Source organism: Macrotis lagotis, chromosome 1 (assembly GCF_037893015.1).
Source record: "Macrotis lagotis isolate mMagLag1 chromosome 1, bilby.v1.9.chrom.fasta, whole genome shotgun sequence".
NCBI lineage: Eukaryota > Metazoa > Chordata > Mammalia > Peramelemorphia > Peramelidae > Macrotis > Macrotis lagotis.
In genome coordinates, this window is record NC_133658.1 from 25,661,526 (window position 1) to 25,684,546 (window position 23,021).

At 37.5% G+C, this 23,021-nt stretch overlaps 1 long non-coding RNA gene across 4 annotated transcripts in view; it reads left to right on the forward strand.

Moving 5' to 3' along the window:
• The window catches only part of LOC141495053 (uncharacterized), a 255,356-nt gene that overhangs the window by 212,892 nt on the left and 19,443 nt on the right, over nucleotides 1–23,021 (forward strand). The window contains exon 6 of one of the 4 annotated variants that reach the window (XR_012470653.1): nucleotides 2,565–2,650. The exons of the other annotated variants lie outside the window; for them this stretch is intronic. This is a non-coding gene — a long non-coding RNA (uncharacterized LOC141495053). The remainder of the gene's footprint in view (nucleotides 1–2,564; nucleotides 2,651–23,021) is intronic. 4 annotated transcript variants of the gene reach the window in all.

The following is a 23,021-nucleotide window of genomic DNA, read 5'->3' on the forward strand; positions in this document are numbered from 1 at the left end:
TCTCAGATCAGTGTTCATTATGCAACATTACAATGTTGCCTCAGTGAGTCTAAGGAGAAAGTGAGTTAAAGAAATGGAGTGTGATACTGAGTTGGGATCATTTAGTTTTTGTTCCTTAAGAAGAGATGATAAGGCCATGAAGTCACTGTTCATAGCAAGTCACCCAAAAGAGTCAGTGTTTAGTTGCTCTATCACTATTGCTCTGGTGGAGCATTACTATTATTGCTACTACTTTTACTGCTACAGCAATTACTACTACTACTACTACTACTACTACTACTACTACTACTACTACTACTACTACTGCTACTATTACTACTACCGCTACCACTACCACTACCACTACCACCATCATTACCACTATGACTACTACTATAACTATTGCTATTAAATGGGAATCAGACTTTTTCAACAGAACAAAATATGGCCCCTGGTTGCTTAGGTATAACATTGATTCATAAAATTTAATAACAATTTTAACAGATGTTGCATATAAATTATACATAGTCTCCAAGTAAATGGAATGAAAAGCTTTCACAAACCAGAGTCCTAACAGAGATCAAAATAGGAATAAGTCTGCCATCCGTGCTATCTAACTCTGACTAGAGTTGCTTTCTGCTTGATTTCAGTGAATCTGCAGGTTATACTTACATCCTAATAATTTATTGAACTGCAAATGGCATTTAGATCTTATTGTATGAGAATCTATAGAATTTGAAATATATTTATACATACATGCAAATATAGGTATGCACACGGCTATAAATATACGTATGCATACATGGATTGTGGGTTTAAACCACTTGGCAGGCTAGCAACTTGTCCTAGCACAGTTTCTAAATAAATCTCCTGAAAAGAGATGAGGTTAACATGGTTATGTGGATGATGGTGAGGGTGGTAATTGGAGCTCATATTTATTTAACACTTTCAAGTTTGTATGGTTTTTAGTTGGCAAGATATTTTATGCATCATTTTTCTTATTTGATACTCATAACAGCACTGGGGTAGAGAGTATCATTATTCCTATTTTAAAGATGAAGACATTGAGGCTAGGAAAAAGAAAATGGACATGCTCCGTTTTATAGCAAATAAGTGGCTGAGATGAGATTGCAGTCAAGTAGTTCATTACTCTCACCAGTCACCTTGAATCATTCTAGCAATGTGATGTTCAAGTCTTCAGTCTTTCAGTCTCATCCAGTATATATATATATATATATATATATATATATATATATATATCCTGTTTGCTGCCAAATATGATCATTTCTATATCCGGAACACCACTCTTATCAGTCCCCTTCTCTCCAAGTTAATTTTTACCATTCTAATTCAAGCCATCGTCACCTCTCACTTGCAATAGTCTCTTGATTGGTCTTCATCCCTTCCTTACTCCAATCCATCCATCCTCCATTCAGCTGGCAAAGTGATTTCCCCTGCACCTCCAAGTATCACCATATCACTTTGTTGCTCTGTAAATTCTCTTTTGATTGGAAGTACAGATAGAGAGCAGCTGGGTAGCATAGTGGATGGGGCACCAGACGTGGAATCAGGAAAACTTCTCTTCCTAAATTTGGCTTCAGGCACTTACTAACTGTGCAATCCTGAAGAAGTCTCTTAATACTGTTTTCCTCAGTCTTCCACCTGTAAAATGAACTGGAGAAGGAAATGGAAAATTACTCCAGTATCTTTGCTAAGAAAACTGCAAGATGAGGGCATTGAGTTGGACATGACTGAAATAACTCAACAACATAAATATAAATTCCTTTGTTTGGAATTTAAAGACGTGACCCTTCCTTACCTTTCCATCATTATCACATGGTTTTGTGCTGTATTTTGAGGGGGCAATGGGAGGGTCAGTGGGGCTGTGACTTGTCCAAGGTCATAGCTAGTAAGTATCAAGTGTTTGGACTTGAACTCAGGTCCTTCCTGACTACAGGTCAGTGTTCTATCCTCTGCCTGAAGATTTTTTTGTATTTTTTTGGGGGGGGTTATTGCATGTTAATATTCAAACTACATTCTAATCACACTGGCACTAATCCTTTTGCATTTCGCATCACCACTCTTTGGCCTTATTTATCTCTTACACTCAGAATGCACTTTCTCCTCATCTCCCTTTCTTAGAATTCTAATTTCCTTCAAGATTTAGCTGAATGTTGCCAACTTGTCCCTGAAGTCTTTCCTGACTTTTCCAGTTATTAGTGACTTCATTTATCTTATGTCATTTTTATTCTTCTAAATCTTTCCATCCTTGTCTTTTTAATTAAATACATGTTTAAAATTACTTAAATTCATTAAATGCATGTTTAAAAAAACAATCATGATGCCTGGCTCTTCTTATTGGGAGCCTAATAAATGGGTGATAACTGGTTGATTGGTACAATTAAAACTCAAGTCCTCCAGTCATATCTCCATTTATGTCTCCATAACCACTCACAGAGTAGGTGCCTGTGAATTAATCAACTGGTCTACTATATGTCTAAGGGTAACATTTAAAGGAAGGCCACTTGTATTCATGGAATGTACCCTTCTCTTTCATTGATGGTATCTAATCTCTTTTACACCAGGGCAGTCAACAGTGAATTTCATTGTGACCCAAGAGGACATGTATTCTAAGGGGGGAAGAATGTGGACATAAATGAGTATATGAAAGGTACATGTTTGATATATCTATATTGATATCTATATCTATATCTATATCTATATCTATATCTATATCTATATCTATATCTATATCTATATCTATATCTATATCTATATATATATTTCTATACCTATATAATAAGTTGCCTGTAAAAATAGTCCAGGCAAAAGGCGATGAATGTCTGAGTGATGGAGATAAATTTACTTAAGTTCATTGATCTCGTCAAGAGTAAAGACAAGGAGATGCATATGGGAGAAACTGAGGGAATGAAGATCACACCCTTGGGTCATTGGGTATGAGGGTTGAGGGAAGATATGGACTTAAGGATAACAACATTCACACTATGAATATCCTGGGGTTATAGGGCAGAATAAGTGAGGTGATGGATTTTAAGCCCTTGCTAACCTTAACGTATTCTACAAATGAGAACATTGTTTAATAGTAGCTCGTTGAGATTAAAATGGATCATATTTAAAATAGTTATTCATGTATAGCCTATATTCAATTGCTTTCTGTCATGGGGAAGGGGAAGGGGAGGGAGGGAAGGAGAAAAATATAAGAAAGGAAATGAAAAAAATGTAGTAGGGAAAATACATAAAATATTTTTAAAAAACAATTCCTTGATGGAGGATTCCAAAGCATATTAGCATATTGATGGATAATTCTCCTTAACTTTTATCTCCATGATCATAACAGTAACCCCAAATCCTCCCCTTGCACTGTCAGAAAAGAGTAGCAAAACCCATGTCCTGATAACATTGTCAGATTATCTTTGTGAAATCCCCAAACCCCTGGCGTCCAGTCGGGGAATCGGTTCTATGCCTTTAATTTCCAAAACTCAGAGTCTAAGGAGGGGGGGATTCCTCTCTGTTTCAAGAATCCTGGCTCTAATCTCTTCACAGTATGGTAAGCCTCCCAATTCCAGGCTCAGATTTCCTGGGCTCTGGGAAGGCTGAGGAGAGCTTTGGTCTGATCAAAAGGGAAACCCCCCAAATTCAATGTTTTCTCCCATTCTAATCTCTTAGCCTCCCTTAGATCTCCACTTGTAGAAAGAGGATTTTGGGAGGGGAAGGGGGAACAGGTGAGGAGATGAGTTGATAAGGATTGTTTTCAAAGTGATTATCTTGTCTATTCCTTTACAAACCATAGAAGATTAGTAGGAACACAGAAGAGAAAAGGAGCTGCCATGACTGTGTGATTAAGAACAAGAAAGCCCAAGAGAGTCAGGGATGAGAGCAAGATGCCCGAAGAGGTGACAAGAAATTCAGTTCAATTCTCATGCTCTTTAATCAGCTATGTTTAGTTATTACAATGCTTAAGGTGGAGAATAGTCACCTGTACAAACAAAGATACACATGCACACATATATGTCCATCTAGATGGGTCTATACCCCACTCACTTAAACATGCTTTCTTAAATAGAATGTATTTCATTTTTGTCACCTAGCTCTATGTGCATTTGTATGTTTTTCATATGCAAAAATATAAATCCACACATGTATGTGCACACACAAACTTGCCTATATGCATAAACTTACACATACCCATACATATAGAAAGTATGTTTCAATCTATCTCTGTATTTGCATATATACATATTTATATATAAGGACACAGAGAGAGAGAGACAGAGAAACAGAGAAAGAGAAAAAGAGAGGAAGAATCAGAGGAAGAGATACTCACACGCAGAGGGAGACAGAGAGAGACAGAGAGAGAGACAGAGACAGAGAGACAGAGGTAGAGAGTAACAGGCAGAGAGGCAGAGACAGAGACAGAGGAAGAGAGAGAGAGAGAGAGAGAGACAGAGAGACAGAGAGACAGAGAGACAGAGAGACAGACAGAGACAGACAGACAGATAGACACAGAGAGACAGAGAGAGACTCAGAGACAGAGACAGAGAAAGATACAGAGAGAGAAAGACAGAGACAGAGACAGAGACAGAGAGAGAGAGAGAGAGAGAGAGAGAGAGAGAGAGAGAGAGAGAGAGAGATTTGAGTTGAGTTGAGTTGTTTGTTTGTTTGGGACATTAAGAAGTAAACTGACTTGTCCAGGGTCATATAGACTATCAATTTATCAACCTATCCATTTTTTGTATGTATATATTTCTCTATCTATCTGTCTATCTATATCTGTGCATCTATCTCTCCTGGGCAAGTAAATATCTATCTAAATATAAAAGTGTTTATGTATGTGTGTGTGGTATGTATATATATATATGTATATAAATATATATGTCCATATGTAATACATAAATATATATATATGCACATGCATGATTTATTTGTGTATGTTCAAACATCTATCCATGCAGAGATATATACATATATGTCAGTTGGAGGCACTTAAATATTGCATATATATTTGTTTGCCTGGGAGGATGACCCTGGCCAAGTCAATTCATGTTTTAATGTCCCAGGCAATTTTCTAAGCCCCTAAATTGCAGAAAATGTAATGACCTACTTTTGTAGAGAGTTTTCTAATGTGAGAGTTTTCTCTATTTATAATAACAATGATAAACTACCTTGAAGTTAGCAAAGTGCATTATCATATTTGATCCTCATAACTGTCCTCAAGGGGTTATTATTGTCCTGCTTTCACGGATGTGTAAACTGTGGCTGGGAGACATTAAAATGCTTGCCAGGGATGAAAGCCAGGAAGTTGCTTGATGAAAAGATTCAAATTTAAGTCTTCTTCCCTTCAAGCCAGTCATTCTAAACACTGCTTCCTAGCCACTTTTATGAATATCATGGGTCTAGTGCCTATTCCTTATGGACAAAGAGATAGGGTTGTAACATAATCAAAGGATTTATTTAAATAAAGCAGAATGTTCAACACTGGAGAAGTGATGGTCCTGTTATTCTGGTGGGGTGGTATCTGGGGTGCTTTGTACAGTTTTTAGAACCACATTGTAAATATACTCTTTGTTGTTGTCTTTTGCAAGGCCATGGGCTTGCTCTATATGCATTTCTATTTTTTACATATGCAGAAATATGAATCCACATGCATATATACACACACATACTTGCCCATATGCATACACTTACACATACCCATACATATAGAAAGTATGTGTCTGTCTATTTATATATGCATGTATACATATATGTTTATATATAAGGAGACAGAGAGACAGAGAAAGAGACAGAAACAGAGAGAGAGAGAGAGAGAGAAAGAGAATCAGTTTGTATGTTTATTCATATGCAGAAATGTAAAGGTCACCCAGTTAAAGAAGTATTAAGTGTCTGAGGCCTGATGTGAACTCAGGTCCCCCTGATTCCAGGGGTTCGTGCTACACCATCACTAAGCCAACACTACGCCACCAATACACTTTTGCTATTCAATCATGTATGTATCTTTGTGAAACTATTTGGAGTTTTTCTGACAAAGATACTAAGGTAGTTTGCCATTTGCTTCTACAGCTCATTTTACATACGAGGAAACTGAGGCAGTGTTAAATGACTTACCCAGGGTCACATACCTAATAAGGGTTTGAGACCAGATTGGAACTCATATCTTTCTGACCAGCCCTGGCTCTTAATTCACTGTAACTCATAAACTAGGGAGAACCATAAGGGGATATCTAGCTTGAGAAAGAATCTCAAGATAATATCACATATAGGCACAGTTATACTCTGTTTCCTGAGATGTGACTTGGTTCAACCATTCTGGAAAGCAAGTAAGAACTATGCAAATAAAGTGACAAAATATTCATGCCAAAATGACCCAGAGATTCTTCTGCTAGGCATATGCTCCAAGAATGTCATTGACAAAATTAAATGCTCAATATATATCAACATATTTATAGCATCTCCTTTTATAGAAACATTGTCCATTGATTGGGAAATGGCCAAACAAATGGGGTATATGAAGGTAATGGCATATTATTATGCTATATATAATATGTGACCCTGGACAAATCACTTTAACCTTTAACTTAACACTTTAACCTGTTTAACTCAGTTTCATTATTTATAAAATGTGCTGAAGAAGGAAATGGAAAACTAGTTCTTTGCCGAGAAAACCCCCAATGGGATCACAGAGAGTTGTACGTGACTGAAAAGCAACTGAACTGAAAGAAATGATGAACATAATCCATACAGAGAATCACTGGGAAGACATAAATGCAGAGTGATGGTACAGAGTGATGTAAAGAGAACCAGGAAAGTGATAACCACAAAGGCTATACCAATTGAAAGAGAAAGAATAGCAACCACAAGATTATTGACACTGAGTAATCTAAAATGATTATCATCAAGCTTGACCCCAAGAAGAGATGGGAAACTCTCCTCTGCCCTCCTTTGTAAGTCAGGGTGGATACTGTAGGACAATGCTGACAATATCATTTTTTGAATGCAATGATCAATTTTCTGGTAATTTTTTGTCTTTGTCTTAAAAGAAATCTTTTTCATAATGGATGCCTCTCTGATAAGAGAATGTGCTAGAGTGGAGAATCTCAGTAATTCAAAAACAAATAAATGTATAAATTCTTTTTCTTAGAAAGATTACAATATATGGAGACCAGTTGAACCTGAGATTTTTAATAACTATATTTAATGTAATAATAATTTAATAATAATAACACTTTAAGCTTTACAAGTTGTTTTATAAATATTCTCATTTTTTAATCACCTCAATCAAATTCTATTATTATCTCCAAGTGTAGATTAAGACATTGGAGCTGAGGAGAGGTAAGTTCAGGCAAAGCTAGTATCTGAGGTTGGGTTTGAACTCAGGACTTCCTGACTTCCAGTCCAATATTCTACCCCCTATTTTAGTCTGAAGCAGAGAAATTTCAGGTGGATATGTTACCTATCCTTAAGTGTTTGTAAGGTTATCCCGTGAAAGAGGGACTATCTTGATTCTGCTTGGCAACAGAAGAGTACAACTAAGAGTAATGAATGTAACTCAAAAAAGAGGTCTTGAGATTAGATCCTAAAAATAAAAGCTACCCCAAAGTGGATTATATTGCCTTGGGGGGTGATGAATTTCCCCTTATTAGAAGTCTCTTGGCATTCTCGTTTTAAGGGGATAGTAGAGAGGACATATTTGTTCAGAAGTAGGTTTGGTCAAGTCCTCTATGATATCCTTTCCAACTCTGAGATTCCATGCTTCCTAGAAGAAAGTCATTTAATCAATAAATGTCATGATCCCCATCATTTTTGGAATGGGAACAAATGATCTTTGCTCACTTTGCCAGCACTCTTCTCCCAGAGACCCTTGGGACTTTCAATGAATTTTCCTCCATGTTAGAAAATTTAACTTAATTATATTTGGAGACTCTCTTGAGCATTTTGCAATACTCCCTAAGATAACTTGAAACTCCCAATGTTCCACCACAGCAAGGCCTAGGCATCCTGGAGACAATGCTAATGGAGATGATGGTACCAGTCATTTCCCTGAGTCCTCAGAAGCTAAACTTGCATTTTCATTCAATTACAAAAGTCAGTTTCTGCAATAATTGGCCATGCACAAGACACAAATGATCATAGGAATAGCATAGAATAGCAGCTTGTATTAGAATGGTTTCTATGTGGACTCAATTGAATACAAAGTTGAGATGAATGAAGATACCAAGGGCTACCAAGCTCTTTAATTCAGTATCTCATCTGATATACAAACCCTATGATGTCAGTACTTAGTATTATTTTTGTCCAGATCTGTAATAATATTTAAAACATAGCTAGCATTTATTTTGTCCTAGGTTTCAAAACGTTTTACATAGCTTAACTCATTTTATCTTTACAAATACCATATGAAGTGGGTGTTATTATTACCTCTAGAGAAAATCAGAGGGAGGTCACAGAACTAGTGAATGTCTGAAGCAGGAGATGAACTCAGTTCACCCTGACTCCAAATCCAGGGCTCTCCTCCCTGGGATACCTACTTGCCTCATTGGCCTAAGATTAAACTGCAACATGATCTCCCACTGCCAAGAAGTTTTCCTCTACTAATGCAAGTTTTCTGTAACATTGCCTGGAATATTGAAAAGTTAAGTGACTTGCCCAGGGTCACACAGTCAGTAGGGGTCCAAAGTAGGATTCGAATCAATGTTTCCCTGATTCTATGACCAGTTTTCCATCTACTACCCTCAGCAAAATGGAGATGCCAAATTTTCTAAGTTCCTTCCAGCTCTGCATATAAGGAGAATCCATTCCTCATCCTCCTTCCACCTTTTATTGATATGTCTTCCTGACCTCCAGTCACAGCAGAAAGTCACCTATATTGTACCTCATTACTTCAGTGTCTAAAGAAGTAACGGCTACCAAGTCTATTAAGCGGCTCTTCTCCTTTCAAGCAAAAGGAAGTCAATGAGAGGAACCTCTGGTCCTTTAGCAGGAGGATGGGAGCAAGCATTTTGTGTAGGAGAATTTTTGAGACTCCTCAGTTCATAGCAAACGAGTCATTGAGGCAGGTAATTGGAGCAGGGATAGAGTATTAGATGTGCAGAGAGAAAGATCTGATCTTGGCAAGTGATTAGTAAATATTTGGGAGGCATTTAATAAATGTTTGTTGACTGACAGGCATTTAATAGTGTTGTAACCTCAACCAGGTCACTGTGTAACTCCTCTGAGCTTTGGTTTTCTCATCCATAAAATGATGAGAATAATATCATGCACATCACAGAGCAGTCTTGAGCACCAAATGAGATAAAATATGTTAACTGCAAACTTTGAATTCTATATTATTGTCCATTTTTATTATCAGTTCCCTGTACATAATTGTTCAGTCATACAGTTGTGTCTGGCTCTTCATGACCCCATGCACTGGAGAAAGCCAACACCAGGGTTTTCCTGGCAAAGATACTACAGTATTTGCCATTTCCTTCTCCAGTGGATTGACGCAAACATAGGGTAAGTGCCTTTCTCAGAGTCACACAACTAGTAATTGTCTGGGACTGGATTTGAATTCAGATCTTCCTAACTTTAGACCTATCCACTGAGCTGCCCAGCTGCCTCCATTCCATTATGTGGAATACAATCTTCTAATTTGTCAGGGACAAGTCTGGGATGAAGGATTTCTTCACAGTCTTAAACCATATAGAAACTAGATTGCCCACCCACCTCTGTCCCTCTGTCCCTCCAGTGCCCTAAATTATCCTTGGGCGAGTCTAAAGGATCCCCTCCAGCTTTTGCTTCATTACCTGGGTTAATAGGAAGGAAAGGTGTGATGACGGATGAGCCAGGTGAAAAGTTCCAATATCCTCATGTGGTGATCATTATTTATGGCCCCTGGCCATGCTCCAAAGGACACACAGTGGCCAGGGAGAGCCAGGTCTTTGGCCCAGAAAAGTGCTGAGCCCTTTTCTTGCCTCCAGCCCCAATGGTTCTTGATGACTCATTCAATCTGACCCCTTCAGATCTCCACTTTGCTCTAAGGTGATATGGACCTCCAGAGGGAAAAATACTTATCACCCAAGACGAGACTTCAAAGATTCCATTGTCTGGTATTTACCAATGTCTTTATTCAGAGTCTGCCATAAATTGCCTAGCTTCCACTAGACATGGGTTAGAAATTGCTTTTCTTTTTGGCACTTCTCCCCAAATACAGGTCCTTACACACTTATCAGAAAAGGTAGAAAGATTCTAGTGAAGAGAATACTAGCCTTGGAGATAAGACAATATAGCTCCAAATTTGGATTGATGTCACGATATACAATCTCTATGAGACTCAGTTTCCTCATGGGGCAGTTATGTAGAATTCTGAAGAGTAGAATCATGGAGACAAAGTCAAATTCTGCCTCAATACTTTTAAACTTGTGCATCCCTAAGCAAACCAACTAGCCTCAGTTTCCCCATTTCTAAAAGGGAAATAATAATAGTACCTCCTTCACCAGGTTGTTCTTATTATGTGATGAAATAATATACACAAAGTGCTTTTTATACTTTATAGTGATATATAAATGTTAGTTTATTATCTATAAAATAGACATAATCCTACTGTGACTACCTATCTCATAGGTTTGTTTTGACCTTCAAATTACATAATTTGTATATATATATATATATATATATATATATATATATATAATATATATTTATAATGTGTATATGCTTACATATATCACTTTGTAAAACTTTTATTGCTATGTAGTTTTGAGGTAGTACAGCTGGGTGGTAAAGCAGATAGAATTCTGGGCCCATAGACAGGAAAACCTAGATTCAAATCTGGCTTACTAGCTGTGGGACCCTGGGCTAGTCACAACTGTTTCCTAAGTTTCTGCATCTATACAATGAACTGAATAAGGAAATGGCAAACTACTCCAGTATCTTTGTCAAGAAAATCTCAAATGGGGTTGGGATCATGAAGGGTCAGGTAGACATGACTGAAATGACTGACCAGTAAGTTTTACCCATTGTTCCATTAACATTATTATTCATTATAGGTATCGATATTTTTTATATTTTTATGTCCTTCCTTTCCCTCCTCTAACATTGCTAGAGAAACAGATGCTTCAAGGAGATAGAATTTCCTATAACACAAATCAGCAATTTGGGGTCAAATTTCTGCTTTCCTTATGTTAGTTACAATTCTGTAGTTTTAATGAAGCATTTGAAAACGTCTCCTGATATTCTTGCAGAAAAGCTGGAGCAATATGACTTAGACAATGATCTCAGAAGAGGAATTGGGATGTATTTGAACAGCTGGGCCTGAAGAATAGTCATTCATTATTCAGCATCAACGTAGAGGACACTTCCCATTGGAGTGCCCCAGGTATCTGTGCTGGGTCCTAGCCTGCTTACAACATTAATAAATGATTTGATTAAGTCATAGAATGCAGTTTTTACCATATTTTCAGGTGACAAATATGTCGACAGAGTCAGAATCTAAAAAGACCTCAGTCAGTTAGAATGTTGGCGGTATCTATAATAAGAGCAAAGATCGGAAAGGAAAAGATGAAATCCTAACCCTAGCTTGAAATTTCCAACTTCATACATACAAAATAGGGAATATATGGTTATATGGTTCACTCAAAATCAACTGAGGGTTTGGTGGTCTACAAGGTCAATCTTAGTCAACTGAAGGCATTGTCATCTTCTAGAAAGTGCTTTGGATTTAGTGTCAGAGGATTTGTTTTTCCAAACTTGGTTCTATCACTTGTTGCCCCTGAGACCTTAAATCTTTCTGGGACTCAGTTTACTCTTCTTTAACATTTATAGCGAAGATGAGATTATTTGTTTTGTTATAGGCTTAAACAAATTGACTTCTTTTCTATTTGTTATGTGAATTAATTGTGGAATTGGTATTTTGGTAGGATGAGAGACTAGCCTTGGATCTAAAGGTTGGGTTCCCCCACTTCCCTATTGTGAAATAGGGTTCAGAATTTTAGTATGAATATACATATTATATCACAAAGATTAATATTATTTAAGAGAGCAGATAGCTATTACTTAACCTAGCACTCATTTTGTCTGAGACCATGATCTGGTCCCAAACTTTCAGCTTTCCTTGAAGGAAAAAAATTAAATCTTTTTGAGGAATGGTGGAGAAATAGATGCCAGAAATGTGTCTTTTGTGATCTCCCTTTATACTACACACAATATCACACTTGCTGCAAGTCCCTCACTCTCTATCTCTATAAATGAAGACTTGGACTCCATGATTTCTTTAAACCATTCATGAATCATCTCAGTTCTGCCAATGATCTGAGAGCTAGAGGAGATAATGGTATGGACTTGATGCAAGTCTCATAATCTAAAATGATATATTTTATTGGGTTTAGAGACAAAATGGTCCTTAGAAGTCATTTATTACAATGTGGTTTCAGAGATGCTAAAACTGACTTTACAGAGAAGGAATATGATTTGTCCCAAATCACTCAACCAATCCAAGAACAGAATTGGATTTGATTTCATATCCCCTGGCTCCAATTTTAATGTCTTTTCACGAAACCAGGATGGTTTCTTTTCCTTTCCTTTAAATTTCAGTTCCAAATTTTCTCCCTCTCATTATCTTTTTTTCCCATCCATTGAGAAAGCAAGACATATAATATTCATTAAACATGAAAAGAAAAAACATATTTCTGTATTAGCCATGTTCTGGAAAAAAGCAAGAAAAAGGAAGAGGAAAAAATATGTCTCAATCTACACTGAGTTCATCAGTGCTTTAATTGGAGGTAGATAATGTTTTTCCTCATGAATTCCTTGGAATTGGGGTAAATAATTGTTGATCAGAGTAGCCAAGTCTTTCACAATTAAATATCTTTACAAAGTTGCAATTACTGTGTAAATTATTTTCTTGGTTTTGCTCACTTCACTTTATGTCAGTTCATGTAAGTCTTCTCAGATATTCCTGAAACCATCCTTTTCATCTCTTATAGCACAATAACAGTCTATCATGCTGTTATGCCATAATTTGTCCAACCATTTCCCAATCGATGGACAAGGGTGCCTTCTTTTCCAATAATGTCCTTTTATTAGGAACAACATAGAGATTACAAGTGAGAAAAGAGATTTGTGAAACCCAAGCCTCATTATCCTGGCTATATGCCTTAATGATTTTCTAAAGGAGAAAATGGGCAAATGATCTTGGGATTGGGAAAATAAATTACAAGAAGGAAGAATTGAAACCTCCCAGTATTAAACAAAAGCTACACTCCTCAGGATGGAGTGTGAAGAGGGTAGAAGCCTTAATTGAGAGATAGAATTTCAAGTGTTCTTTGAAGGAAGCTGAGAAATATAAATGGTTGCAGTGAAAAAGGAATACATTCCAGGGTTTTTTTTGGGGGGGTGGGGCACAGCCTGTGCAAGGGAATGGAGGTGGTAGATGATATACCATCAAAAAATTGTCCAATTCAGCTAGGACAGAGAATGTATAAAGGGGAATAGGACCAAAATCAAAGTCTGGACTTAAAATTCAAATTTTGATTTCAACAGTACAATCCTTTGTCATCTACTAGATGATTAACTGCTGAAAATGTGTGTTGCCTGATCTTTACAGGGTTTTCCAGTCATGTCTGATTCTTTGTGAGTTCATTTGGAGCTTCTTAGCAAAGATACTGCAGTGGTTGACCATTGCTGTCTCCAACTCATTTTTTTTAAAGATGAGGAAATGGAGGCAAATAGGATTAAATGATTTGCCCAGGGTCATACAACTAGGAGGTGTCTGGGTCAGATTTGAACTCAGGAAGTCTTGACTTTAGACCTCGTACTCTATCCACTGGGTTACCTTGTGACTGGTAGATCTGTATAATAAAAGGAAGAAGATGATGTGCCTGAGGATCTAGGGTAATAACCTTTCACCCTCCCTTAGTTTTATTCATCTTCAACTCATTTGTAGACCAAAGACAATTGAGCAAGGAAACAGCTCTCTTTCCTTAGTCTTTTCTTTTTTTTCTTTTTTTTTCTTTTTTTAAGGTTTTTGCAAGGCAGATAGGGTTAAGTGGCTTGCCCAAGGCCACACAGCTAGGTAATTATTAAGTGTTTGAGGTCGGATTTGAACTCAGATACTCCTGACTCCAGGGCTGGTGCTCTATCCACTGTACTACCTAGCTGCCCCTCTATCCTTAGTCTTTACAGAGCTCTTGACTCTGTGTTATTTTATTTATTTTTTGGGGGGGAAGAAGGGACTACTAAAATTTTTAGTAGGTTCCTGAAATATTCTTCCAATAGCTTAAACACAAATCATTAAGAATTTTCTAGTCTGAGGTCAGATATTTACCTGAGAGAGTAGACTTGATTCTATCACCAAGCCCTGGGTGGTCCAGGAATTTGACTTGTGATATTCCTGATAATGAATTCTGTGTGTATGTGTGTGAATGTGTCTTCCATCATTTATTATTCACATGGTATCCTATGGAGAAATTTATCACTAAGTGTGTGTGACAAGATCTTTCTTTGTCCCTTCTTAGGATAAGCTGCTTCATTAAGAAATTTTCTATTAATTGCTCTGCCCTCTCGCTGACTGATAAAGTAAACACATTGTGCAGGCTCATGAGTTCTGAATGACCGCTGACCCTCAGAGTATCTCAAACCTAAGGCAGATTTTCTAGGCACCAGACTGTGAGAAGTGGTGCCCCAGATGAAAACAGTAATAATCATAATAGCAATATACATTTTGATCCTTAGAGGATTAATATCCTTTTCCCTGGGAAATCCTGTATAATCAGCTGGCAACAAATCCAAGTAAAAGATGTATGTAAATTTCATGAATCAATATTTTAAGTCCATAAAACAGGGAAAATATTAGAGCTTGTTATGATGATTACATTAGGAAAATATGAATTTTTACTTGGTTTAATCAGAAAACATGTTTTATTGAAACCCTGATTTATGGACATGATTCTTAGGGAGATCTTCCATTACAATATGGGGACAGGGCCTAGATTGTGATTTCCTTGAGTGAGCTCCTCCTGCCAAAGTATGGGAAAATCTTCCCTATGGCTTAATGCCAATTTTCCTGACTCTGAGACTCACTCTCCACCCACTTCCCCAGAGGTATCAAATGTACCCAAATGGGGCTACAAATGACCCTTAACACTCCCCACGAAAGAAGAATCAGATAGGAGTACAGTTATTTCTTCCACATTAGGACTTCTCCCATTGAAGTTTCATTATATCGGGATGTTGACAGAAGAAATTAAATGGGAAGTTTGGGGATTTTTGTGGAAGCTACAGGCAAAAATAAAAAAAAATAGAAACTCAGAAATGCACAAAATATATTTATAGCATTATATAACATCAGCATACTTTGTCTTTAAAAACTCTTAACGTCCTATAAAAGCAAAAGAGAAATTTCATACCTCTTCTCTAGTATGAAGGAAGGAAGGGTCAAGAAATTTTACATGGATTTTCCAGATTATGGAATGCTGCGCCTTTAACCCTCATGATGTGGAAGGGATAATTGTAACAGGTAACTATTTAACAAAACAAACATAATAGATAATACTATATTTTAAATGTATATCAATATATGGCCCAAAGAAAAATTCGTGCTGTGTTAAGTGGTCCATTTTTATCTGATTATCACCACTGTTGTACAACATGCTCCCCTTCTCAATGCAAGTCTTTCCTAATTAAATACAAAGTTCTATAATCCTTTTACAATGCCATCCCTTACCCAGGGAACATTATCTAGTGGCAGGATAGGGAATCATATTTTAAAGGAAGTTTTCCATACTGAGTTAAGAGTTGGTCTTATGAGACAGGAATACCTGACTTCAATATTAGCCTCAGATACTTATTAACTATATGAACCTGAGCTAATCACTTAACCTCTCTCAGCCTCAGTTTCCTCATCTATAAAATGGTGATAATCAAAGTATTTACCACACAAGGTTTTTGTGAGGTTGAAGTTAAGATGATATATGTAAAGCGAATTGCATATCTTAAAAGCATTCTAGAAATGTCTTTTAATTATTATTATATTGTAATTATTGATACTCATATGATAGTCATAATTATTGGATAATTAATTTATCCATTTGGATGAACCTGTCCATTTTCTCCAATTGTCATTTACTTTGTGGGGGAAAAAAGAATCAGTCAATAAGTTTGTTGAAGCAAAATGATCAGTTTTGTTAAAAATGTTTGTTTTCAATTTAATTCAGCTATCATGTGTCACAAGTCTACTAAATATCTGCCATTTTAAATAGGTGCTGGAAACAGACCCCGAAATGAAACACCCCTACCCTCAATGGTCTTACAATCCCCAATTCTGTTCATTGATATGACCACAAAGAAGAAGACCTTTGCCTTCCCTAATCCTGTTCAGTCTCTATGATCCCATTTACTGTTTTCTTGGCAAAAACACTAGAGTGGTTTGCCACAGCCTTCTTCAATTCATTTTACAGATGAGGAAATTGAGCCAAACAGGATTAAAGTGACTGTCCCAGGACCACACAGATACTATGTATCTTTGGCTGGATTTGAACTCATGAAAATGAATCTTTCTAATCCTAGCCCTGGAGTCTATCCATCTAGCTGCCCTAAATCTAATTTTCTCCCAGGACTGTGATTTAAACTCATGGTTGAATCACAGATTCAACATCTCCTGCTCTCTCATCTCATGTTTCCCTGTCTCTCAGCATGCTTTTTGACCTTGTTCTTATGAGTGAGTGATAGTTAAAGCTTGCCTCACAATGCTTCACTTGGAGGAAGCTGTGCAGGGGTTTCTATCCCCAAATATTAAGCCTATTACTTCCTAATCCCACTGTCTGATCATCCTTCATTAGAACTTCATTCTGGTAGTTCCCCCAACCCTAAGAAGAGTCTGTACCCATGGGAAGCGGGATGGGGAATCACACATCAGGCATTATTAAACTAATACCAAAATTCTAGGTTACTAGAGATTGGAGGACAGCCAGATGAGAGCTACAAGGCAATAGAACATAGGCATCTGAAGGCAGCATGCAAGGGCAAAAAGCACACTGAGAGCCCGGAAAACACTAGGTGAGAGAGAAGGAAAAGCTGAGTTTGTGATTCAAACATGAGTTTGAATCACAGCTTTTCTATGGAGACATTGGAGCAATTCATTTCCAAGGTCTCTTCTTAGAGAGGCATCCAGTGGAGTGCATTCAATAGGAGAATGAAGACTTGGGAGTCAGACTCTTCCTCTTACAAATACTAGATGGATGTCCTTGGGCCAACCCCCAGATGACTTGCTGAGACCGGAAATTGCAGATGATTTACTGTTCTACCTTTGAAAAGGGAGTTTCTGCAGTGGGATTTCTCAGAAGCAATGAATTCATAGAGAGACGGTAGATAGATAGATAGATAGATAGATAGATAGATAGATAGATAGATAGATAGATAGATAGAAGACATATCTATAGATGAAGAGATGGATAGACTTCTATGAGAGATAGATGGATAAATAGATGAATAGATAGAAAGATAGAGATTGGAGGACAGCCAGAAGAGAACTGCAATGCTATAGAAGATAGGCATCTGAAGGCAGGATGCATGGATAGATAGATGAATAGATAGACAGAAAGATAGACATATCTATAGGTAGAGAGATTGATAGACAGATGGACAAACTTCTATAGAGAGATAGATGGATAAATCGATTAATAGATAGACATCTATAGAGACATAGATGGATAGATAGATGAATAGATATAAAGATAGACATATCTGTATAGAGAGAGATGGATAGATAGATGGACAGACAGAGAAATGGATAGATAGATGAATAGAAAGAAAGACAGACAGACAGACAACTATGAGAGATGGATAGATAGATTAATAGACAGATAGCAAGAGATACTAAATAGAGATAGATATCTATACAGAAATGGATGGATAAATAGATAAATAGATGGAAAGATGGATGGGCAAACAGCTAGATAGACAAATGGAGAAAAAGACATACAGTCTTCTAAGCTCTTATTCTGGGGCAAACACTATGCTAAGTGCTGAATACAAAGTAAGAAATTGAGTTCCTGCCTTCCATGAGCTTATGGGAGGGTGGAAGAGAAGAAGGAAAGCAGAAAGGAAGAAAGAAAACAGAAAGATGAAGGATGTGGATAGGGAAGGAAAGAGGGAAGGAAGAAAGGAAAAAGAAAGAAGCTTAATTTTTCTCAAAATTTTTGCCATATTTTTGCTGACCTTGTCAATCATTTCTTTTCAGTTCAAGATCCATGGGTTAGAATTATTTTAAAGAATGCTATATAAGGTGAACCTATTAAAACCAAACTTCTCTGAAGAGGCACAACAATGTCTGAAAAAAAAGAGCAATGGGAGAGAAACAGGACAAGGAATGCAAGCTGGGTAGGAGCCATCTGTTCAGTCTGGGATATTAGGTGCCTCCTCTTAGCATACACAGTATACACACACACACACACACACACACACACACACACACACACACACACACACACACATAAACACACTCAGGTTACTGACTATGTTTCTACATAATGGACTATTTTTATTTCTCCAAGGGAGAAATTCAGCTGAACACCTGCCACATCACCATTTTAATGGGTTTTCTGCAAAAAGTTGTCCAGAATAACCAGTCTCATTAGGAAGAGGTGAATTCCGGTAGGTTCTTATTATTGTGATTCTGAACTTATCCTCCATCCACCCATTTATTTGTCCACCCTTCCATCCATCCATCCAAGCCTCCATCTATTTGTTTATAATCCACACATACACAAATACCTATACCCATAAATACATACATGCTTAGATACATATGTAAATATACCCTGGACATCTTACCATCTATCCTGCCATTGCATGATTCCCCATTTAGACTGTATTCTTGAGCCAGATCCTCTAAACACCATACCTCCCCTCACATTTCCTCCTGGAGAAGTCAATCCATTTGGCTTTGGACCTACCACCCTGGGGTTGAACAGGTCAGATTGGTGCATACCTGAGAAAAAAATGAATCATTCATATTCAATAACACACTATATTTTACCAGGCTCAGACAAAATTTCATTGACCATTTAGTCTGAGTGGCTTAACATCTATTCTATTTCTATGTATGTAACAGCCCCCCCCCCCCTTCCCTGGCTCCATTTCTTGTTCTGAAAACAATAATCAAACAAGTAGATTCATTGTTTCTAAAAAGAGTATAAGCATCATCACTATGTGTTTTAGCCAATAAAATGCCAGCTCTGGAGTTTGAGAAATCCGAGTTCAAATCCTACCTCAGGGACTTTGATGGGTGAACTTCCTCATTTTTACAATAGGGATAATAGTTTCACAGGTCTGTTGTGAGGATCAAATGAGATATCCATATATGCATCCATCTGTCTATCTATCTATCTATCTATCTATCTATGTAATTACATATAACATATATAGTAGATATATAGAACTATATATAACCATATATATGCCTGTGATATCTATCTATATTTATCTATCTAAACATACCATTCATTCAACATCCCAAACACATCTATTTGTGTTGGTTCAAAAATACCAAGTAGTAATTGCCGAAAAAACTTTAAGTATTGAGAAGCTTGAAATCATAAAGCATTTTAAAAGAAATGAAAGAATGTGCCAGCTTTTTTTAATTTTTGCAAGGCAATAGGTTAAATGACTTGCCCAAGACCACATAGCTAGTAAATATAAAGTTTCTGAAGATAATTTTGAACTCAGATCCTACTGATTCCAGAGTGATTCTGAGCCTGTTCTCCACCCACTCATCTATTCATCCATCCTTCCATCTATCCATCCAGACTGCCAGCCAGCCAGCCAGCCAGCCAGCCATTCATCCATCCAAGCCTCCATCTATTTGTTCATAATCCACACATGCTTAAATACCTATACGCATAAATACATACATACTTAGATATATATGTAAATATACCCTGGGCATCTTACCATCTATCCTGCCATTGCATGATTCCCCATTTAGAATGTATCCTTGAGCCAGATCCTCTAGGCACCATGCCTCCTCTCACATTTCCTCCTGGAGAAGAGTCAGTGCTCTATCCACTACGCCAACTAGTTACCCCAAGTATGTGATATCTTGGAAACTAAAAGCAGAAAGGAAGCTATATTGGTGACCACCAGAGACTACAGCATTCTATGGATAGAAATGTTGTGCCCCAAACCCATTTCTCCAGAAACTTTTTAAGCACCATTTTGCACAGTCTGATGATTATTAGGAAGACATATTTCACTTTATAGCAGAGCTGATGATACATAGTTCATATCATCTCTTTCATTAGAACATAAGCTCCTTGAACACAACTATTGGCTTTTTAAAAATCTCCAATGCTTATAATACCATGCCTAGAACGTTGTAAGTGTCTGGTTATTCTTACTGATGTAACACATAGATTTGGTGAAGAATAAATATATCTTCCATCTAGCACTCACAGTACAGAATAAGTAGAACAGAAGTGACCAGAACATGAATCCTATGAACAGCCCCAAAAGTTCATCATATATCCTGGAGCAGGACCCTATGCTTCCATTTTCTAGGTTCATTCCAAACCAGTGTAGTCTTGAGTAGATTGTGAGCTCCTCAAAAGCAAAGGGCATTTAGGCATCAGGAAAGGAATAATTTCATAACAATGAGAACAATCCTAAAGTGGAATGACCTGCCTCAGAACAGAGTGAGGTCCCTGTTTCTAGAGGTCTTCAAAGAAATACCTGATGACAAATTGGCCAAGATGCTGTATTCTTGTTTATGGTATAAGTTAGACTAAGTGGTCTTTATCTTCCCTCCCTTTTCTAAAACATTGAAAAGTATTTGTTGTCTGTCTGACTGAATAAAGATATTAATAGCACACTGACTGAAAAACCTTCCCAATTTTCTAAAGGTAATGGGAACTAATATCATCCTTTCTAATACTTGCCCAGCCATCCATTTCAGTCTACTCATCCTATCCCACATCATTCAGTTCCACTACATCTACCTTATCCCCTCCCATTCTACCCAATTCTCTCCTCTCCTACCCTCTTCTCCCCTCTCTTCTCCCTTCCTCTTACCTCTCCCGCCCCGCCCCGCCCCGCCCCACCCCCGCCCCACCCCTTCCATTCTATTCCTAATACCTAGCCCTTATACAGCCATATATTTTACAAAGGTGCTTTACAAATGTGATCTCATTTTACCATCACATCAACCCTAGGAGTTGGCATTACTATTATCCTTATTTTAGAGGTAAAAAACTAAGATGGGGCCAGGGACACAGAACCAGGCATGTTTAAGGCTGAATTTGAACTCAAGATTTCCTGACTCTAGTTCAGAGCTGGGTAGAAGTAGTGCTAGCAATCTGTCTAATGTCCTTATTCCTATTTTGAGACACTCATGACATATTTGAGATATTGTGACTGTGTCCAAGGGTCAGATGAGAAACAGAGATCAAAAAAAATATGAAAAGAATTATAGTCTATTATGGGGCTAGAATTCATATACCATAATTATGGCAGAAATTAAGGACATAAGAGAATTACTCACATGAGGTTATGAGTCCTTCCCAAATCATTGATTCAGGGATGACTTTCTGGAGGGGGCAGCACTGGAATTGAACTTTAAACATAAGGTGAAATTTCTACCACAAGATACTGGAGAGAAAAAGATCTTGAGATATCCAATGCACTCAGAGAATTAGAGACTGACTCCATGTCCAAGGGATGGTGAAGACTTCAATTTGACAGAAGTATAGACATAAAGGGAAGACAGTGCAGTAGAGTGAGAAGTCATTAGCTCAAGAGTCAGACTTCCTGGGCTGCAATCCTGGCTCTGAAGCTTTCCATAGACAATGGTAGAATAAGGTGCAACTGGGGCCCAGCAGAAGGAGCATTGGGCCTGGAGTCAGGAAGATATGAGTTCAAATCCATCCTTTTATACTTACTAGTTGTATGACAACAGTAAACTTCGAATTGGGGATTGAGTTCTTGTTTTATTGCTTGTCTAGGCTTAAGAGGAGCAACTAGGTGGTTCCGTGTATGGGGTGCTAGATGTGGAGTCTGGACTCAGCTGACTGAATTCCAATTAGTCCTCAGACAACTTTCTGACTCTGTGATCCCAGACAAGTCACTTAACCCTGTTTGCCTCAGTTTCCTCATCTGAAAAATGAGCTGGAGAAGGCTGTGTAGACCAGTCCAGTATCTCTACCAAGAATATTCTAAATGGGGTCCCTAAAGGTTGGAAATGACTGAAATGACTCAACAACAGAATTAAGTAGATTTCCCAGTTGATTGAACAGTTGGGTCCAAATGAAACACCCTTGACTGGGGAATTAGGGAATTAGTTCAGATGCCAATTCTGACATTTCTTGCTTCTCTCATCATAGTCATTTAACCTTCCTCAGTTTCCTGATTTAAAAATTGAGGGGGGGGGGTTAGACTAGATGACCTCTGAGATCCTTTATGACTTAACTATGATTCTATGATTCAAAGATCGTCCCCAATGGAGTCATCCTTGCTCGTGACTTGAACTGTTTAGCATTTTTATCAGTGACTTGGGCAAAGGTCTAGAAGACAATCTTCTCATGTTTATAGATGATACAATGCTGCAAGGGATATTTAACCCAGTGCCCAACAGCGTCACAATCCAAAAATAACTTCATCACAAAAAATATTGGAAAAACTCAGTTGGTGTTTGTCTATAAAATGGACTGGATGAAACTCTAAGGTCCCTTTCAATGCTAAAATGCCATAATTAATGTGAAGGGAGGCTTGCCAGGCCTAGGGAGGCCAGATTGCCACAGGCCTTGAATGACAGGTAAAGGAGTTTGAACCTTATTTAGCATGTAGTAAAGAGCCACTAAAGTTTATTGAGCAGAAAAGTGGAATATACAGAGCAATGTCTAGTAATAATAATAATTTGTATAAACATGTATGTAATATATATACATATATAAATGAATCATGCATTTTACAAGTATTATCTCATTTGATCCTCACTATAACATTTACTCTATTTACATATGTGGAAACTGAGACAGATGAGGTCACATAAGCATCTG